General features: G+C 42.2%; 1 non-coding gene across 1 annotated transcript; it reads right to left on the bottom strand.

Annotated features, from left to right (window-relative positions):
* Positions 1-3,195: 3,195 nt before the first annotated feature.
* On the bottom strand, positions 3,196-3,314 carry LOC111731116. Its single transcript, XR_002776962.1, has one exon. It is a non-coding gene; the product is annotated as a 5S ribosomal RNA (ribosomal RNA).
* Between the last annotated feature and the right edge of the window lie 4,485 nt (positions 3,315-7,799).

Below are 7,799 nucleotides of genomic sequence, written 5' to 3'. Positions count from 1 at the left end.
ACACTCAGCATGTTTATGCATTCATCTGCCAACAGGCACTTAGGTGGCTCCTGTTTGGGGTGGTTGTAAATGAAGTTATTCTTGGCACTTGTTTGTATGGACTATGTAAGCATATGGTCTCACATCTCCTGGGAAAATAGAGTGGAGTTTCTGGTAAGTGTGTATTTCATTGTATAAGAAACCTTCAGACCATTTTCAAAGATGCTGTACCATTTTAACCCAGCAAAGTATGAGTCCCAGTTGCTTCAGCTCTTCCCTATACACTGGGTATTTTCTCTCTTAAATTTTAGCCATTATAATGGTGTTGGTTGGTAAACTGACCTCCATACATGGAAGGCAAGGAGAAATGGAAGAAAGAGGCATATCACTCCAGATTGGCAGGTGGCAGGTTTAACAAATGAGGGAACTTACATACAAGGCTTGTCTTGGGTGCCTCAAGACAAGCAGACCTCCGCACCTGCTCGCCAGAACCTTAAAGTTTATATAGAAGCCTGCACCAGGTTCAGTCACAGGTATCATGCAGATATTCTCAACAACATGGTGCTCTCTCAAGGCCGTGTCCTTGAAAACAGTTCCGCTGTGGGAATGGTGACAGAGCATACATTCCAACACAGGGGTGGAGCGAGGAGACTTTGATTACTGGGGTCTAGCTTGTGTGTCAACAAGCAGTCATGTCCTCTTGATGACCTCCTCCAACATTTCACCCCTCATGACCAGCTTGTAAAATCTTGTGTGTAGCCCTCTTACACAGTGTGCTCCAAGCAGTCTACAAGGGGTTTCATTAGCATGGAGGTGACTCGTTTGGCATCTATCCAGTTGCATTGGAAGCAGAGGCCATAGAATAGGAAAGGCACATGCAAGATTAAGATAATGATTTCCCAAACCATTTTTTCCATCCAAAGACCCATGATCTGAAGCACTGATTTATTAATTCCCCTAGGCTGTGGGTCGGATCATTCAAAACATTCACTTGTGTCCTCTTGTGATTTAATAAAAATGATACATTAGCAGACTTATCAGGTCTGAACATATAACACCCTGATAACAGCACAGGTGCCCCCTTACAAGGCAGTAATAATTTCTAAGGCCATCCTATTTTGGAGGACAAGTTTTCTTACTAGAGACATTTCAAAATTTAGTAAGGACAGGCATTGTTGGCTATCATTTAAGGCCTATTGGGTGAGTTTAGTCATGGGTTCTATGTGTGCTATAATGTCTTCCAGGACAATGGAGGGGACAATGATAGTGTCAAAATAATCATACCAGTGGGAAACAGATAGTGCCCACTAGCTAGAGGAGAAAGAAGTTGGCAGCTTTAAAAATGTAACCTGGCTGCACAAATCATACATGTTGGCTGGGGGAAGCAGCACTGTCAGACATAAGGAGATGGGCTGAGGGCAGGACAAGCTAGACCAGGACCCCACCTTCTCCCCTCTGTCAACAATGTTCCATTCCAGGTGTACTGTGTTTCAACATGTCTAGCTTTGCTGCAGGACAATAAAATCTCAGTGGAGACTGTAATTCCCCCTCATTCAGGGGTACGGAGTAAGCCACCCATCTATGAGATGTTTCATTGAAAATCCCAGTCGATAACTCCTTTCCCAGGGCTGACAGGACTTGGTGTTCTCAGCAGTATAGCTCGTTGCTCCACGGTGGGAATTGGGGCATTGGCGACATGTCTTCTGTGACTGCCATATCTTTGGTATAGTGTCTGGGCAGTGGTCCCCAGTCTGGCATATGGGGCAATAGGCTCTGCTGGCTGATCATTCAAATGTATTAAAGCCTGAAACGGTACTTCAGTTCACCTAGCCAAGGTGATTTTACTTGATAGTAACTTAATCTGCTGCTTTAATATTCCATTCTTCCTTCTTACTAATCCTGCTGCTTGTGGGTTATAAGATAGATGGAACCTCCATCCAAAGTCATGTTCTTTTGCCCAGTCTTACACATCATGACCTCTGAAATGTGACCCTCAACTACTATCTATTCTGCAAAGGTATCCATACATGGCATTTATCTTCTCTAATCCCCTAATAGTGGCAGCCTGGTTTGCAGAGTGACAGGGGAAGGCTTGGGTTAGAGCCAGACATAGTGTCACACAAACCAGGGTATGTTTAGAACCATGACTCAGAGGGAGGGGGCCAAAATAATCAATTTGCCAATCTCTCACTGTTTGGTAGCTCTGGTGGATGGCCCTAGTTTCCTTTGGCAGTTGCCTTGGGCATTGTTGAGAACACACAGGACATGCTGTCACCGCATTAACCAAATTGCTGTATCTTTGGCAATAAATCATCCCACCGGAGTACTGTGGTGGCTGTTCTTTCTACTTAAGCAATCTGCTATATCTACAAGGGCTAGTTGCTAGGAATCAAATCCAACCTAGGGCATCAGCTTCCTGATTGGCAGAGGTGTCAGTGCCTCATGAGCCAGATGTAGAAAAATATGAGGATTTCCTCAGGCTCTTGCAGGTAAACTCAAATGTCCCCCCCCCCCACACACATCCTGACCCCACAAGTTACATTTGTGATCATCCATCCCTTAGCTTCCCATTGTCCAAGTCACAGGGTTAATCTCTTCAAAATGACTCAGCTATCAATGCAAAGGGTTGACAGCCATGGCTCATGAGTGGTCACCAGTCAAACTGGTGGCTGTGGTTCCTTCTTTCCTGAGAGGCTCCACCTGGAGGAGCACTGTGTACACTGCTAGGAATTGCTCCTCTACCGGATATTTCAGGTTTCTCTAATCTTCCACAGCTGGGACCAAAATCCTAGGGGAACTCTACCCTTCTACTGCCTCTGCTACAGTAACTGGCCCATACCTTCCAGAGTCACAAACACATCTAACTTGAGTGGTAGCCCTGCTTTATTGGTATTTTTGCCTTCTCAAAGGAGGCTTGCTTCTCTGATCTCTAGTTCCACATGTATTCTTTTCACCAGGCAGTATAAGAGACAGAAGCACTGTGCCAGGTGGGAAATAAAAGTCCTTCAAGCCCCCAAATCACCACAAAGGCTTGTACCTCCTTTTTTCTTTCCTTCTTTCCTTCTTTTCTTCTTTCTTTCTTTCCTTCCTTCCTTCCTTCCCTCCTTCCTCCTTTCTTTCTTTCCTTCTTTTTTTTTAGGTGAGGCAACCCTCAGTTGACCTCACAGATTGCAAGGAACTTGTCAGCTTACAATCCCTTTTTTAAATAAATTTTTACGCCTACAGCACCTGGTCTTCCTAGGTGGTCTCCCATCCAAGTACTAACCAGGCCCAACCCTGCTTAGCTACCGAGATCAGATGGGATCGGGCTTGTTCAAGGTAGCATGGCCGTAGACCATTTTTCTTTTTTTTAGGGGATAGACGAGCTTGAACCTTATAGATCACAGCTTCTAGGACAACGTGCGTCTTACTCAACCATATGACTCCCAAAAAACCTCATGGTGGTGCCTGGGAGATGAGGGGCAAATGTTCCAGCAAAGTCTGCAGGGTCTTCCAGCAGAGGCAAATCTTCATATGTGAACATTATATTGTCAGTATAATGGGCACATTTTACTGATTTGGGGAAGGAGAACAGGAAAAGATCTTAGGCAATCATCCCATGACATATTATGGGCTGTGCAGATAGCTTTGTGGAAGTGCTTGAAAGGTCTATTGGTGCCTCTCACACCTTAAGGCAATTGATCTTAGCTATCAGAAACCTGTCCTTGTCAAAGCGTTTCCATGAATCTCCTTGAAGAGGAAGCACTTTTTCAGGAATATTTTTGCAAAAGCATCTGAGTAAAACAACTGTCCACAAATGACAAGAGACTTAAAAATGACCATGATTAAAAATCTGATCAGAGTTCATTATATTGCAATTGACAAAGAAATTTGGTTATTTCTGTGACAAATTTTAAACTTATAACTAGAATTATGACTGAAAACATTATACCAAGACATACCAAGTTTTTAAGACTTTCATAGAAATATACCCTAAAGAAAGTTTAGCATCATTTTTCATTTGATAATGCTTTCCATGTAATTTAACATAAAAAAGCTTAATTAGTTTAATATCTCCCTTTTTTTAAGGAGAGAGAGGATATCTTTTGAGATCTTCCAGGGGCCCTCTGAAAAAGCTCAAAGTTAGTTTAAGGTCAACAAAACTTCATTTAGAATTTGATTTGGGGGAAGTCTGTCAAAAATTTCAAAAGATTTAAAACATTTCATTGGTCACTGTGAAACAAAATTTATTTACCCACTTAACCAAAGTGACGATTAAAGACTCTGAAGGCAAATACAGAAAGTTACAGAGTTGTAAAAAAAAGCTTAGCTCTTTTAATATTGAGAAAACTCAGGTTTTTTTAAGTAATCAAACACCTGATAAAGATAACATGAAACACAGAAAATTATTTTGCTAAAACATAGAATCTTTGTTTTCATGGCAAATTACTTAAAAGGTAAAGAAATACCTTTCACTATTCCATCAAAAATAGACCAATAGTCTACGAACACTTTGTCCTTTTACTAGATTAAATAAAATTGTTTCAGTTTTGCATAAGTACATTATTGATATTAAAGCTTATTTTTCTTTAAGCCAATTCAATAGAGCTCTTTTACAAATTAATTTTGGCAATACCCTCTGGAGGTAGAAAAAAAATCACATGCATATAACATGTATCCATGGACATACCTAAATATACAAACAGACACAAACGAACCCCATAGCTTCTATTCCAAAACTTTAGAGTAATCTTATGGAGACCGTAGAATAGATTTTGGGCAAGGGAGCTTCTACAGCAGTCTATATTTTAAAAGCCTCTTTACCCCTTTATTTCCTTCAGTTTCAGGCAATCACAGGCAATGTTTTTGTTCCTGGGATGTATAAATTTCAAAAGTATAAGATTTAGAATTTCAAGGGACAGAGAAAGAATGCAAGTTTTCTCCTAGGAGTTATGGGATATATTTCTCTATTATTAGAAGCCTAGGATAATTGCTATTTAAAATTTCCCCTTGTTTTAAGAGTTGGATGGCCTGGAATACTCCATCCTTTGTACTATCAGTCAGCCACCATAAATCCTCCCCTTTGCTCTCCTCACTTTCCCAGGGATTGCATGTCTTAATGTCTTAATCATGCTTTGTCACAAGCTCTTGGATCTTGATTTATGGAGCTTGTGCCCTCCTAGCTTTGTAAAACAGCATGCTAAGGTCTCCAACTTATTGTCCTGCTCTCCCACTTTGCTTGCCAGCCCTGAAGCTAATAGAGTAGTGGACAACCTATGTCCTTTTCTAGTCTCAGCTCTTTATTCAACTTTCTCACTTGAGTTTCAGCCTCTAGTTGGGCATTGGTGCCCAGCCAAACTGCCCACGATGGAGGCCAGCCCACAGTGGCAGTCATTTGTTTCTCTCCTTTGCCCGTGCACTATGTGCGGTTCCTCAACTTAGAGGTCAATGGCCAATTCGGGATTTCCCCCAAGGATGCCTCTATCTCAAGGCTCATTTCTATGGTCTCTTGGCTGGCTCACCAATTGTTGGTTCATAAAATGGCCCTTGTACACAGAAGGCCAGAACAGATGACTTCAAATCAGTAGGTGGCAGGTTTAAGAACATACATACTATGATACATATTTATTAGGCTTGTCTTAGGCGCCACAAAATGAATAGACCTCCGCTCTGTCCACCAGAACCTTAAAGTTTATAAAGAGGCCTTAACTGGATTTGATCACATGTATTGTCCAGATGGTCTCAAAAACATGGCGCTCTAAAGACTGCGTCTCTGAAAATGGCTCCTAATGTGGGAATGGTGGGCAGAACATACATTCCAAGGACTTTGTCAAGCTCAGCTTGCTGGTCAACTGGTGGTCACATCCTCTTGATGACCTCCTTTAACAAATGGGTTTGCAGAGGTATCTCACTGAGGCTTTAAGGAGTACTTACTTGGTGACTTATGGCATTAAGAACACTTTCATGTGCTCAGACATTTGTATATCTTCGTTTGTGAAATGTCTATGCAAGTCTTGGCTCATTTTTAAATTTGGGTTATTCATCTTTTTAGCCTTGATTTTTAAAAGAATTCCTTAAATTTTTTTATAAGTTTTAAAAATTTTGTTTCTCTCGCCCCTGCCTCTGGCAACCACCAAATCTGTTCTCTGTATCTATGAGCTTTTTGTGTTGTTGTTGTTTTAAGATTCCACATATAAGAGGGATCATATGGTATTTATCTTTCTCTGAGGAGTTCTTTATATATTATGCTTACATGTTCTTTTTTGTATATAGGTGTTATAAATATTTCCTCCAAGTCCGTCTTTTCTATTATTTTCTTAATGCTATCTTTTGATAGGCAGAAGTTTTAAGTTTTATGAAGTCCAATTTGTCAGATTTTACAGTTATTTCTTTTGGCATCCTGTCTAGGAGGCCCCTTTCCCCCTGTGGTCACTGTACTAGCTCATTGCTTTTGAGCCCCAAACACCCTTCAATACCTTCTCTGTGGTGACATTTTTCCTTCTCAGTGAGGGCAGTGTCAGGGCACTTGGTAGATAGACACTGCAGGAGGAAGGGGCTCTGCTGCCGGGGGTCTATGGTGTGAGGGCGAAGACATCTGGTGCTCAGCCACAAGCACTGATTGGTGTCCCCATAGCCTCTTGATCCACGTTTTGAGCTCCAGGCCTCCGCCTACTTCCTGACACCCTTAGCTCACCCACTGTGTGCTTGACCATCAGGTATAGAGCCTGTACCATGGTGGCTGCAGACCGGCCTGGCCCACACAAACCAGCAGACTTCCCTGACGTCTAGTGGACTCAGGCACACCTTCTCCATTGAGGCCTAGCCACTTCCAAGTTAGCTGTCTCTCAGTTTTGGGGTTCCCTTGAGCTTTCTTATATCTCAGTGCTTACTATCTCATTGTACTACATGTCCTGTTCAGATCTCTGTGTGGTCCCTACCTCTTGACTGGACACAGACCAACAAAGCCACAGAGATACTCTTTGAGAAGGTCTGTTACCACTGAGACATGAGATGCATATGTATATATTTTACCATCTTAACCATTTTTAAATGCACAGTTCAATAGTGTTAAGTGTATTTACATTGTTGCACAATAGATATCTAGAGCTTCTTCATCTTCCCAACTGAAACTCTATCCCCATTAAACATGAATTCCTTATCCCTGTCCCCAAGCCCCTGGCATTCACATCCTACTTTCTGTCTCTAAGAATTTGTCTTTTTGTGACTGGCTTATTTCACTGAGCATAGTGTCCTCAAGGTTCATCTACGTTGTAGCATGTGTCAAAATTTCCTTCTTTTCCAAGGCTGAAATACATATACTCACATTTCTTTATCCATTTACCTTGGCTGTTGTGAATAGTGCTGCTGTGAACCTAGGAGTGCAAGTATGAGACACATTATGTCGATGACTGCAGCAGGAATCAATAACGGCTATTGCTAACTGGGTGTCTGCTTCATGCTAAGAGGAGGAAGGCAAGGGTCAGGAAGGCCATGTGGGAAGGCTTGGGTGGAACCCCCAAAGCTGCACCCAGAAGACAAACAACCTGAGCCATGTCTATGTTATGCTGCCAATGGTGACCCGAGGGAAGGGAGCACTGTTTGCTCCCCCTACACTCTTGCTGCCTACTTCACATACACAATTACTTGCTCACATGTGTACACACATGTACGCACACAATTACATGCTCGCACACTCTCACAGATGTACATGCTCACATGTAATAAACACACACTCACACACACAAACACACACATGTTCACATGTGCTCTCTCTCTCACACACACCCTCCACTCCTAGCTGATCTTCACCTACCTTTATGATCTTCCAGAATGGGAAGGAC

The sequence above is a fragment of the Pteropus vampyrus genome, unplaced genomic scaffold (assembly GCF_000151845.1).
Source record: "Pteropus vampyrus isolate Shadow unplaced genomic scaffold, Pvam_2.0 Scaffold349, whole genome shotgun sequence".
Classification (NCBI taxonomy): domain Eukaryota; kingdom Metazoa; phylum Chordata; class Mammalia; order Chiroptera; family Pteropodidae; genus Pteropus; species Pteropus vampyrus.
This window is presented reverse-complemented; position numbering and strand designations above follow the sequence as displayed.